The sequence below is a fragment of the Phaethon aethereus genome (genome assembly GCF_964289735.1).
Source record: "Phaethon aethereus genome assembly, chromosome: 1".
Classification (NCBI taxonomy): Eukaryota; Metazoa; Chordata; class Aves; order Phaethontiformes; family Phaethontidae; genus Phaethon; species Phaethon aethereus.
In genome coordinates, this window is record NC_138575.1 from 1,813,989 (window position 1) to 1,827,931 (window position 13,943).

The following is a 13,943-nucleotide window of genomic DNA, read 5'->3' on the forward strand; positions in this document are numbered from 1 at the left end:
ACCCTACACCCTAATCCCAGCTTCTCTCTAACTCAGGACATATTTTTCTACCCAACACCATCTCCCTCTGTCTTCCCAGTGCCCCCTTACCCTTCTACCCCAGCCCCAACCTCCTTCGTGCCCTTCCCTGCCCCTCCAGCCCAGCGGGCAGGGATCAGCCCATACTGTGGTAGCTCTGAAGCCATGAGAATGCAACCTGGCCGGTTGCTGCGCTGAGCGATGGATAACAGACCAGTTCTTCCTGCTCTCCTGCCAGTGGGTATTAATAGCATTCCTCCCCTATACTCAAATGGGGATTTTCACTTCTAGGAGCAAAATACATTGGTGACTCCAATCCTACAATCAAATTTGGGAGCTGGGAAGAGTTCAAGTGACAAAAGGAGTCACCCAGCCTTCGTTGTTTTACTCTTATTTTTAGCTTGGGTTTTCATTTCCACAGAGAAGGGAGGACTGCTGTTACACGGAGCTGTTTGCCTGAAGTCCCTGGCGGCCTCATACCTGCGACATTCCTCGCTCCTGCAAGTTATTCTGGGTAGGGCTGCTACTAAATAAAAAATGCTCTCCAGGGTATTGACATGCCATTTTGTTATTTCAGCCCCAAAGCATCATCAAATAAATTTTAGATTAACAAATGATGAATTCCTAAGAAAACATGCATCCAAATTCCAGTGTACAATTCCAGGCTGATGTAAGTTTTCACAGTTAAAAATACTCAGTTGTTCAAGCGACACATGGCATCTGGCTAGTGCCAGGGTTTGCCAAGCGTGGCATGCAGGAATGCTCCCCCAACAGCTGAATATGTCTGCCAGCACCTGTGTCCAGGGTGGCCAGCACTCATGACCTGATCCTGTCTCTTCTTTTGGCAGTACTCAAGCAAATCACGTGCGAGAACAGCAAGCAGACACAGTTAATATAAAACCCTAGCAGGCTTGGATTGTGACTTTTTAACTTATCATCAGTGGAAGAGAGTCATTACAACACCCTCAATATCCTCATAGTTCAGGTCTGGCCAGGTTACACAGCCCTGACCATCAGCCAGAACACTTCAGGATTGCTTTGTTTTATACCTAACCCTGCAAGAAGGGTGTTTGCTGCTGCTGCCAAGAGCCAACGACAGATCTCAGTTCTGCCACTGGCTGGAGAGGAGAAGGCTTGAGCTGGTGCATTAACAGAGCCTGGAGGCAGGGGCTATTCCTCAGTGGGCAGTTTTCCCAGTTTTCACAGGTCCTGGATGCCTCTAATGTGTCTGACATCTGGATTCAATTTCTTCAAAGAAAGAACCTGCGACATTTTAATCCCTTTGGCGGCTTGAAGTCTCGGGGAAAACGAAAGCATCCATTACATTCATAGCATATACATTTTCATTGTTGTGTGTGTACGTTTTGAAATCCTATTTACTAGGAAATGAAATCCACCTAAAAACTCACTTTACAGCTATTCTTAATATGCTATATATAGCATAACATGCAGAACACTCGAGGACTGGAATAAATAAGACCTCCACAGGCAATCTTCTCCCATACATGTTCACGCGCCCAGGGCAGTCAGACCCCCTCTGCTGTACGCAAAGTTGTTTACTGTCCATGAGCTGTGTTTAACATTCCACTCCCAGATATTTATATTCAGAGCCAAATTCAGAGCAGTATTCTGGAAAATGAGCAAAAGTAGGCTATGACCCATCAAGAGGCTATTGGGTCATCTGAAGAGTTTACTGTCTGGAATCCAGCATTTATTTTGGATGGTGGGAGGTCAGTATGATTAGCTACCATTCAACTCCATTCTACAGTTACAAATAAAAAAAAAAAACCCCACCCCAAACAACCCCAACCCACAGCGCAGATGCATTTTTACTGAAATACAACCTATGACATTCTGCAGACCCCGTAGAAAACGAGTTACCTCAACCATCCCTGAAGTGAACATTTGTGCGCTCAGGCCAGAAAAGCAATTTCCATCTTATGAATATGAATGCAACACCAGAAAACATGGACCATCCAATCTCGTGATATTATTAAACACAACATCTACCCTAACAACAAAGTAATGGAGCGAGAAGCTACAGTTGACTTCAGCTCCCAACCCGCTCATGTGCCAAATGTTGTTTTTCAGAGTTGCATGGTGTAGCCAATGCCAGAGATGTTCGTTTTGATCAAAGTCTATTTCCAAATACAAATTGGTAACTTATGCATGGGCACGTTCTTGCATGAATCAGACACGCCAATAAAATTCCCATAAAAGTCCTTTAGAGCGCTTGTATCTTTGGGAGGGGGAAGGGAGGAGAGGACTGTTTTTGTTGTTTCTTTAAAGCTTGTGGGTATATTTTTCTAAAGGAAGGAATTACTGCTGCAGTTTCTTTCATTATTTAGTGATGGTCTTTAGGCTGTGTTGTCCCTGTCTGAAGCCAAGTTGCTTGTCAGAACTCTGACCATGGAAAGACACTCACTGGTGGTTTCAAATGATCTGGACCAGCAAGAACACAGACACAAGGATTCTCTCTACCCCTCCTCTTTTTCCAAGTAATTTTTTTACATCAGAAAAATTCAATGTTTATCTGTCTGCCTTGTAGAGATTGTCGCTGTCAGCTTTATCGTCACAGTCTTTCTCCGCTGCCAATGCTAGCACAACTCTAGAGCTTGTTTGGGCTGAACTCCTGCCCAGGCTGAGTAATATTCACAGCATTAGTCCCAAAAAAGGTGAGTAAGGCTTTGAGAGGACACAGCATGGAGGTTCATAGAAAGGGTCCCCACTAACACTTCACTTCCTCTCCGAAATCCCTCTTCCTACAGCCTTACAAGGACATCCCATAATCAACAGAAAACACCATCCAGGCGAGACGTGATTCTTACACATTACTCAGCCTGGCTTCATTTTGCCTCTGGTAAAATACACCATCACATCCGTCTATTCCCTGTCATATACTGAAAAGTATTTATCTAGTTGCTAACAAACATTAAGATACACACACCTTCAAAAAACACAGTGCTGCTTCCTCCCATGAATCATTCAACACCTTACATAACCATGGGGGTAATATGGAACTATCTCATATGTGATCACTTAACAAAAAGTTGGTCATAAACCTACCTGAAATGCAAAAATAACTCTCAGTATTAAAGCATAAAGATCTGCTTGAGAAATTCCTGTCCTTAATTTCTTGTTTCTGTCCCTGCACTGCAATTCACTCTCCCTGCTGTCTTATCCAGACAATTATCAACAGCCCACGTTGTAGTACAGCTCCAGACATGATCTGTGGAGAAAATACCTTCCTTCTCCCAAAAGGAAAGTGTTTTGGCACAAGAGAAGTGGTGGCTCGGTGCTGAAGGAAGTGGATGCTGTATCTATGGTTTCAAGTTGTCACTTCCCACTCATATTTTGGTAATGTTTGGAGGGTTTTAGGCTGTATGTCAAATTAGAAACTTAAAAGATCTGGTTCATTTTTGAGTAGGACTCTAGGCAGCAAGGGGGAGGGTAACAAGCCAAAATAAACAAGAATAGCTGGGGCAATGCAATCCATCTGGGCTGGCATGATCTCCCCTGCCATTTCATATACCATCTTCCTGGTATGCAGAACAATGATCTAGAATATGTGAGGTTTAAACATCATTAAAGGACTGCTCAATCTTTTCAGAAAGACAGGTACACATCCGAATTAAATAAATCCTTCTCCTTAAAAAAAAAAAGCATACATTGGGTAGGGTGTCAAGGCTGGGCTACTAGGGTGCAATTCCCTGCTCCAAAGCAGTCCTTAATGGGATCACCATTTATATGGCGGTTTTGTCAGCACAGTTATGTCTGGTAGGAGTGTGAATGCAGCATGCTGGCAAAACTCCTCCGTTATTACAAGTATGGTGACAAAACAGCAGCTTGTCAGCTGAGCTATATTTGCTGGGGGAGACAGTGGAGCTGAAACAACAGTTATGCTGTGGAGTTAGACACTTTATAGAGATAAACTCTGCAAAATCAGTTCCCATCTGCAAGATGGGGATAAAAAATTTAAGAATGTTACGTGTAGGTCAAACCATACACTATCTTGATATTCTCCTGTGACCTTACTTCATCAATGAAAAAGATCTATCAGTGTCTGATGGATCCAAATTTTAGCCTATTTGTTGACCCTCATCAAATCTACAGAGAGCAAAGTACAATCTGTACAACTGTGTAAGTGCTCGATGAGAATCAGAAGTCCTGGTGATGCATTTTCAAAATCTGACTGTAAATAGTTGACTGTGGTCCTTTCGAAACTCTTAATAACCTGGAGAGTCGGTATCACAAAGCCTGAAAATTACAATCCAGTTAGTACCATTAATGTATTTTAACAAGAATACTGGAGTGTATTTGGTGGGTGTGCCTCAAATTCTCAAAAGTCCAGGAGAGCCTGACCCTTTCAAAAGAACAAGTTAAAAAGTCAGGTTAAACAAAAGCTGCAGTCTGAACTCCGACTGTATTAGCCTGGGGATTTCCCTTGTTCCTTGGAAGATTTCTGTTAAAACTCTTAAAAGTCGAGTACACAAATTACTGTTGATATTTTAGTTTCACCTTGAAGTGATTGCTTTGTGAGAGAAGCCCTAATTCATGGAATTTTGTCCAACACCAAAAGTGTAGCTCAATTAAAAAGAAAAAAAAAAAAAAAAAAAGAAAATCCTCTTCCCTGAGGGTAGATTTCCTAGCCATAACGCTCCCATCTGCATCAGAAAACCAGAAAGACCTCAGAAACAAAACAAGCCCAAAGAGAGTCAGTTCAGAGGCATCAGCACTGCTGTGTCACAGGCCTCTGCAGATAATCTTTTTTTGCTCTTTTCTCTCCCCTACTGGGAAATTACAGGGATGGTCCTATCTGGAACAGGAGATCTAGTCTAGAGAGGTCAAAGCCCAGAGTTAACCTGCCAGACAGGACAATCTGTCATGGAAAGTATCCAGCAGTAGCCAGGTTAAGCAAGGCTAATAAATAATGCACAAATGCAAAGTAAGTGACAAAAACAGAGGATGCACTGGTCATTAGGTCAAACAGGAAATTCCCCACTAACAATTTACTTTTAATCCCAGTCTAATAAACCGTAAAACCCACTTAGTTAACTCTCAGCTCAATAGCTACCTTCGCAGGAAAAACCCTATTTCTCTTCCTTCCCCTCTTCAGAGAAGTGTCTCTTCCGGGTGGTGCAGTTTCTCTTTCAGAAAACCAAGCTTGGACAGTCCTTGGAATAAGATGCAACTCTGCACCTCCCCACTCTCATTTTTATAAGTCACTTTAATCCATAGCTTTAAGAACAATTTACCACCCAGCCAGTCCAGCTTGTTTGCAGTACAATGAAGTGCGCTAACTAAAGTCCCACAAAAGCAACATTTGAAGGGGCTTTGCACAGTTTTGCTTCCCAGCACTTGAAAATGCTTATGTTATTGCTAAGGATGAGTTACATACATTTATTTCACACAACATTAAAACTGTGACAGATTTAGGATTCAAATAATTAAAACAGGAGATCACAAACAGTGTTATGGATATCACTAGTAGGATTCAGCCCACCCCAGAGGTGTATGCAAGAGCAAACACAGCTGTGCACGTCTCTAAACTGTTGATAGTGAAATGCAAACACAGAAAGTATGGCATTCCCCAGTAGAAGCCACTATAGTTGACAAAGTGGATGATTGCACAATATTGTAGAGCAACGTGTTTTGATTACCTTAAAGTCAAGGCTGCAAAGACTGACTACATCATCGTCTTTCTCTCGGCGCTTCCTCTTCTGTAAGAAATGAAACAGAGTTATAGCTGTACATTCGATTTGCATTCAGAAAGAAGGCTCTGTTTTTTATAGAGCAGACTAGAGACATTTTCTTCCTTTACACCCCCAACTAACTGTAATAACTTGGAAAAACTAAAGATTGAAAACAAATGCAAAGCATGTTTATGCTCTTTCATGAGGTTTGTCACCTGGTCGATACCTATAAATTATATGCCTATAAGCTTGTTTCTCTGCACTCCCATAATTGTGGTTGTGAGTAAAGTCTTAAGTAGGAAATCTCAGTAGCCCAACAGAATGCAGCAGTTACCACTGTGAAATGATTTGAGATTCATTTAGTTAAATGAAACATTCTTTGTGCTTTCTGAGGTCAGCAATTCAGCAATATAAGTTGGGCTTTTTGGAAGAGTTAGGTACCAAGAGGGTCAGACTTGGTGGTCATTAGGATCTGAGGTCTCTAGGGGACACTAGAAGAAACCATGCTTAATTCTCATAATGTTTGCTCACCAGCACAGCTGGGCTTGGGCAGGGGTCTGTGAGTGAGGGGATCTGCAGATTTCACCCTGGAGGCAGTGCCACCATAAAGCAGTTTTGCACTAGGTTGGTTGTTCCTGCTCCTCAGCTACCCTCTAATACCCAAAACAGATTTTGTTCAGGGGATTCTTACTGTGTATCAGGGATTTGTTTTAGAGTGCAGTTCCCTAAACAGCTGAATGCATGTATGTGAGTGCATTTTGATAACCTACTTAATTCATTACTTTCGACATAGTTAGTAGACAGCTGTGCTGAAGCATCCTTGCTAGGAATGCAACAGGCTAAAAGAATAAGCGTTTTTGTGGAAGAAAGATGAGGCTTTTGGCCAGGGACGTCTCAGCTACTTTCCTTTCTTAAGGAGAGCACAGTGGAACAATGATCAAAGACATCTGCACTAAGCTTCCTGATACCTCCCACTATTTCTGTACTATCTGGGCTTCTACATTATTTTTTCATTACCCAGATAATGGAAAACTAATTGTGGACTTATCCTGTTAGACTGTGCCAGCCTGCAAATCACCTGGTCTGGAAAACATGGGTCACGAGCATAAATTGTTTGGTCACCCATGAAACAAGTAGTTGATTTTCATCCTGTGTTTGACCCTTGTCCTTCAAACATTTCAGAATTAGTCAAGTTCATCCTCTTCCACTTCATTAAGTACAAAGGAAAAAGAAAAGAAATTATTTTGTATTTTATAATGGCTTACATGTTGTTTATCAGTTTAACAGACTAGACATCGAACTAGGTGAAATGGGGAAAACACCCTCTCTGCAGCTGCAGAGGGAACTACTACCACAAGTCCACTCTGAACTTCAGCAAGTTTCAGTTTTGTGCTCTACCAGTTCAGTGGCTTGACCTTCTGTCAGGAGCAAATATTGTAATTCCTGTTTTCTTAGAATTTAATAATCTATCCAAATAACTTAAAAGTTTCATCTTTAATTGAGGTTTGTCATCATCATGGGTGTATTTAAAATGTTTGAATACAAGTATTTATACAAATTATTTTAAAATGCTGACCAGCCTAGTTTCCATGGTTCTTTTGAAAATCTGATGCTGTTGAGAGAATGTCCAGCTTCCCTTGAGCGTTCTCAGAAACCTGTTCTCTTGTTTGCTAGTCCTTCCATACAATGTGTTTTTAGGCTCCAATGTGTCTTCTCACCTGTCCACACTATGCTGACTCTACCATTTAACTATTAAATACACACATGTAATGGTGAGGTATTACAGACGTGCACTCACTAGTTTCTTATATTTTGAGTTTTGGTGCTCTGTTTTTTTTCCTCAGCTATTCACACTAGCTACAGAAGTGGATTCAAGTACAAAGTTCCTCATTGATTTAAGTTTTTCTGCACTTTTTTTCTGTATTTGCAAAGACAAGATACTGAGTCTGTCACGTGAGTCACTTCAACAACAGACTTGCTAACTACAGAGGAAAAAATTCTCACATTAGACATTATGCCTGACAATATTTGTAGCATTGACACTGAATTAATGTCCCAGCACACTCCATACTTTTTGAACAGACCTTTGGCAGGCTTGAGAACACATGCAGATGCAGACGTTTATTTTTTTAGGTTTAGTAAAATATTCAGGGTTGGTTATTTATCAAACCATGCAATAAAAGACTGCTATAACCACACCTTTTTGGTCTGCAGATTATTTTTCCCATATGTAAGTCAAGGATATTAGCAACTATTTAACAGAAGAAAAGTTGCAATAAAGACAAAGACACCACGCCTTTTTGGTCTGAATATTATTCGTTCCTTATGTAGTCAAGTATATTAACATCTTTAACATACAGCTCCAGACCAAAGCCCAGACACGAAAGGAAGGCCAAAGTTTTGTTTTTAAACTGGCTAGACTTATGCAATAAGTATTGCATTGGCTGGACCCCATTTCCTTTGCCCAATATAGTTTCATACAAAAACTTAGACATTTCACTACAAAGCCAGCTGTGTCATTCCTGAGTGGTGCCAGAATAGAAACAGATTCCAAGAAAACGGCCTCTTCAGACCGCTCAAATCTGGGTATTTAGAGCCATATGATAGGAAAGCAACTGCTATGGTACTGCTTTCTCACATTGAGACAGTCACGATCAGAGATCTGATATGCTAACCTTCTCACGAAACTCAAGTCATGTGGAAAAAGTTACTTTTACGAAAGTTATTAAACTGTAAAAACTGTGAGACCCAATTTAGACTCTCAAAGAGGTATTGTAAAAGAGAAGCATAAAAAAATGCTAATCAAGAGGGAAAATCTAAATATTTTGTGACTTATTTTAGAAAGATGTAAACAATGCTAGAAGCATGAATGTTAATTACATTTCAAGGATTCCGATTAAAGCTCCGGGAATGCTTTTTCTTAAAAAGTACTGATTTTCAATTTGAAAACAATTCTAGTCATCTAGTTTTCCTCTCTCCTACTAAGGGCTTTTGCCTAAAACCAGGATATTTTGTTCTTTAGGGATCAGCCAGGTTTTTGCTGCTTATTGCCCACCTGAAGTCATAAAATGCCAATAAGGCTTCAGGTGAGGAATGTGCATCAGGACCGTTAAGTCAACAAAGATCAAGTGCCTGTTTCTCATAAACGAATCCTCCTTAATGAAAAGGGAGAAAGGAAAACAGATCATGAATAACCTTGCTTCTAATCAGAAGCCATCCAGAGGATGTTTTACCCCAAACTGCATTAATCTTTTCTTAGAATTGTGCAGAACAGGCAATAGTCCTTCTCTTTAAACCCACCCCACCTCTGCAGGCATGAAAAGGACACTTGGCTTAGTTACCCACTTCCCCCTCAGACTCAGGCCAGGTACACTTTTACAGACTTTTGGCCAAACAGCTGCATAAACTATGGCATGAAGAGATGCTATTTGTGACCAGAATATGAATACTTGGTGGTCATGGGGAACAAAACCTCATGCGTGACACAATTACTCCAGCACATGAGAGACATGACACCAAGAAAAGTAGTCTTTGCTTGCTTACAGGCTGCTGCTAAAATACAGCTCTCAGGTCAACGTATGTCAGTGTAATTACATTGGCAAGGCCTCTAAACAGACCTGGTCACCAGCCATGTGGTAAGGGTACGTCTGCTGGGCAACTGAACTGCACAGCTACGCACTCTCCTTCATTATTCTTTCCCTCCTGTATTTGCTTCTCTTCCAGTGTTAGGTGTATCAGTCCAAGACTAACCTCTCACTACTCACTGGAGAGTTTGGATCTCCAGAAGAGGGCTGGAGTTCAGGAATGCCCACTGTCTGTAGCTGCAAATGAAGCTATTTGGGCTTGAAGGGAGAAGTGGAGGTGGACTAGGTTGATGAGGGACATTGATGGAGGAATGCAGATAAGCAAGACATACAATACGTTCTAACTGTAATTGAGAGTCGAAATGAATGTGTATAGCCAAATAAAAGAAGATTAAAAAAACATGCAAAGCACAGGAATAACTTGAAACTCAATCAAAATACTGTTGTGATGTTAGAGCACAATATTTTCAAATTTGAGAGAGTATAATTTCTAGGGCTTTGTAATATTCAAATGCATATGCTTAATGTAGCTGCAGTCACCAGATGAAAGTTTCTAAAATTAAGCAAAAGAAAAATCTACAAGAGATTATGGTTTTGTTTAATCCACTCCCACACTGGACTGGTGTTTGTGCAACCTCAAAATTGCACATGGCTGCCCTTCAAGGCACAGCCAGCTAACTGCCTGTCTAAATGCATGCTTTCAGAAGAAGCTCCAGCTGATTTTAGATGGGTTTTCCTTCATAAAAGGTAGTCCTGTCCTTTTCTCCACCTCCAGACATGTTCTCACGCCCTTCCTCTTGCCGACACAGGCATTCATACAGCTTGTGCAGTCAGCTGGATCAGCTCATCCCAAACTCTTTGTTTTCTTTTTGGTAAGGCAAGTTTTTCAACCAGATCAGTTTGCTGGCTGAGGATGGGATTCCCGCTTCCAGGGGCAGTGGGGGGCAAATCATCTTAGATAGCTCATAAAAATGAGCTCTTAAGATGGGACAAGATCTATATACACAACACTAGGCACTATGCACCTACTTCAGCTGACTAATCACCTTGCAATCCTCAGTGTGTGAAGAGGGACAGACTTCATGAAGCAGCAATTCAGAACAGAAACCCAGTTTCTGCTGAACACTCTGCAGAGTGGTTCACCTTTCTCTACCAGCTCTAGAGGCTGCATGTGAATCACTTCCCTAGCAAGCGATGTATGGTTAAAGGATGGAGAGAAGGGAGTACAAGGCTTACAGCAGTAAGGCCATGCACTTGCTTTAGGTAGCTTCTCTGTACCAACCAAAATATAGATTTTTCTTTTTTTATTTAAGAAAAAAAGGTTTATTTCTACACTATGTTTTAAAACTCGCCTATTGCATTGCCAGCTTAGTTAGCAGGACTGCTGAAACACATCAGAAAGTAAGAAGTTTTTAAAGAAACCACAGTGTCCAGGATATTTGGCCTTCTCTTAATTCCTGTGTGCAAAAAGCACCCTCTAGCTAAAGCTCAGAAGCCTTAGTGGCTCAGAAAGTGTCTAGCCAGGTAGAGAGGAATGTGTTGATTTTCTTTCTCCTCCAGGCACAAGGACCTTCACCTCTGTATTCCTGCTTTTGTTTGCATGCTTTTGCAATATGCACCCACCAGTTGTTTTACTCACCAGGGTGAAGTCCCAGTGTGGTCCGGGAGTCAGAAACGTGAAAGAGCTGCCTCGTCTGAGAGGGTACCTGTGAGCATAAGAAAGGAATAAGGTAAATAACTTTAAGTTGCTGTAGCAATTTATAAATTACATCTGATTTCCACAACTTTGATGGTATCATACATCCTTAGCTGTTAGCACAAAAGTCACAAAGACAATGATGTAGCACAATCTTTGGGAAGGAGAGACCGAAAGGATTGCCAGTATTCCCCACGATGACTGCAGGTGTCAGATTAAAAATCCCCATTTCTACAACAAATGGCTCTGTGCAACAGAGGCAGGAAAAAACCTCCCACTGAGCCCTGCAGGCTGGTCTGGAGGAAAATCTCTCTTTGACCACAAACCTGCCAATCTGACCAAGAGGAAGGATAAAACAATAATAATAACAGTAAAAAAAATTAATAATATTGTGGCCTCATTTTCCAAGGTTAATGAAGCTGAAATGAAAGGACACAACAAACTGTACCTTTAACAACACAGCCTTGTCGTTTCCCATAAAATTACAACCAGGAATTGAGTTGTGGTCTTTCATTAAGTCATTGTCGATCCAAGAAAGTTAAACCACCAGAAAGCACTACACACAATAGACCGTTTGTATAATCCTTGCTCTTTGAACAATGGTAAACGAATTGCCTTATGCAAGTCATTTATTGTACTAGCACCGAGTTAAGCAAACAAGTTACATTCCAACTTTCACTGTCTGGTGGACTTAAGGTATGTTTCCAGCAACAATTTTTTAAAGCTTATTCTGGCCATAGTATGGAGAAACATTTTTGTCTGTCATTGAGTCTCTGCATGTAGAATTTTAGTCCCAAACGGGCCACACACTTTTTTTCAAAGGCAGCCAGCTGTATCACCTAATGGGGAGAAGATTTCTCCTTTGCTGTCAAAAACTCAGACAGAAAAGGCAGCTCCTGGCCAGCTGCACCTTTCTTCTTTTGTACTACGATCCCACAGGATTATAAAAACCCTGGAAATAATATAGGAATGCAAATCCTTCTGACTTTCAGGGAACTTGCACTCCAGCATTGCTCAGGCTTTGCTGAGAATTCATCTCGCAGAGTATTGGTAGCATTTAATGTCAGCAGCTCTCCATATTGGAAGAGAAAAAGCATTTGTGTGTGAATGGTTTGTGCAGGGTGGGGTGTTCTGGATTGGTATTTGGAAAATATAAGTCAACCACCCAGGTAACACTTTTGCACTTCTACCAGCCAATGCAGAGCAACAAGGTAAATTTCATATGAAGTGTACCAAGATACTTCTGGTGATGAGGCAAACATTTTCATGGAGACATAGACTGCACAGGTGAGCTTATTCACACTTTTGCTCCATAAATATATTTCTATGCTGACCCTTTGCTTAGCGTATACCTGTTAATACATGCAGCACCATATTTTACTTCAAATTCAGATCTGAGAAGAAATCTAACCAACTGCTGAATGCTTGAGCTGGTTCTGTGCTGCTCACTCCAGGAAGGACCAGTGCTGGGCAGCAGATTTTGTTTCTTGGGATGCCCCAAGCAGATGACCCAAAAACTGTTATCTGGCACCTGGTACCAAAAAGACAAGACCACTACGCATCTTCCCTTCACTCCCTACTCATGAAGGAATGTGTCTGCCACATAAAAAGCTGAAGCAGCCTTAGCAGAAAATTATATACTTTGATGCAGACAGGGAGTGAGAGCTGTTTGGCCACCTCAGTAGGTCACAAAATAGGAGCAACATTTCCCTGCAGCTTCTGGGGTGGCTGAAGTCCCCTTGGGACCCATTTAAGGAGCATTTCACCGGCTTCAAGGGTTTAAGCAAGGCAGCCGCCTTGTAAGCAGTGAAAATGCTAAGCAAGAAGCATCTGCAGTGGAAAGCTAGGAAGCAGGAACATCATCATGGGCTTCAAAGTGGTTAGAATAGTAAAAATACCATATATGCTATATATACACATATACTTAGATATCTAGATATATAGGTATCTAAAATATATACCTAATACATAAAATATGTAAATATAAAAAAATAAGCTTGTTCAAAGTACCATGGACATGAATTACAACTTATGTAAAACCAGAGGAAACTGTTCCTCAGACCACATGACCTTCAGATACCTTCGGATCAGCCAAAAACTTTTAATACAATCACTATGTCTGTGACATGGCTCCAGAAAGGAAAGTGGCATTTCCAAGAGCTGCATACCAGTACATTGATTGCTAGATGGAGAAGAAACTTCTGGAAGGGAACATTCTTTGGGATTTATAAGAGTACATACCGCTCGGGAAGAAAATCTGGAAATGAGCATTGGATTCTTTGAAATGTAAAGTAGAGCCATTTTTTCTCATGAGAAAGAAAAATCCTCACTGCTTAATCCCAACATCTAACCTGCTAGGCTGCCCAGACCAAAATTTATGAGTTTGATTAAGCTGTACATGACTACAGATAGAAAAGCAAAGAGATAATTAATGGTTTGCAAACTGTGCCCTGCACAGCTGTGAAGAGCTACCAGAATGGACTAACCCTCAGTCTCTACGGCAGGCATGAGCTTTCATGCTGGGAAGCAGGAGCACAGTCTTATTCCATGAATCTTGATCTCTGACACCAGAGGCAGCCAAATTGCAGCCTGGAAGCCACGCGAAGCTTGCAAACTGTTCAGAGTAACTCCCAGTCATGCCAGTACAGATGTGGGCTGCTTGTAGCTGCCCCAGCTGCATTATCTGGGGTTCTGGGTGCACCCCAAGTTCTGTCCCCCTGCTGCTGGGAGCAACAGGACCGCAGGTACAAGTTGCCATTGAGAACAAGCACGAGTTTGGCCCGTCTGTACTAGTGCACTCAGTTTCCAACCGAATGGGGACTTTATGGGGTATAATCAAATAAGTTTGGTTACAGCAGCCTTTCAGAAAGCTCAAATGTCCTCTTACATTCATAGGTTTAAAGCAACCACTGTAGGTTTCCTTTTACTGTCCATTTACAGAATCACAGAATC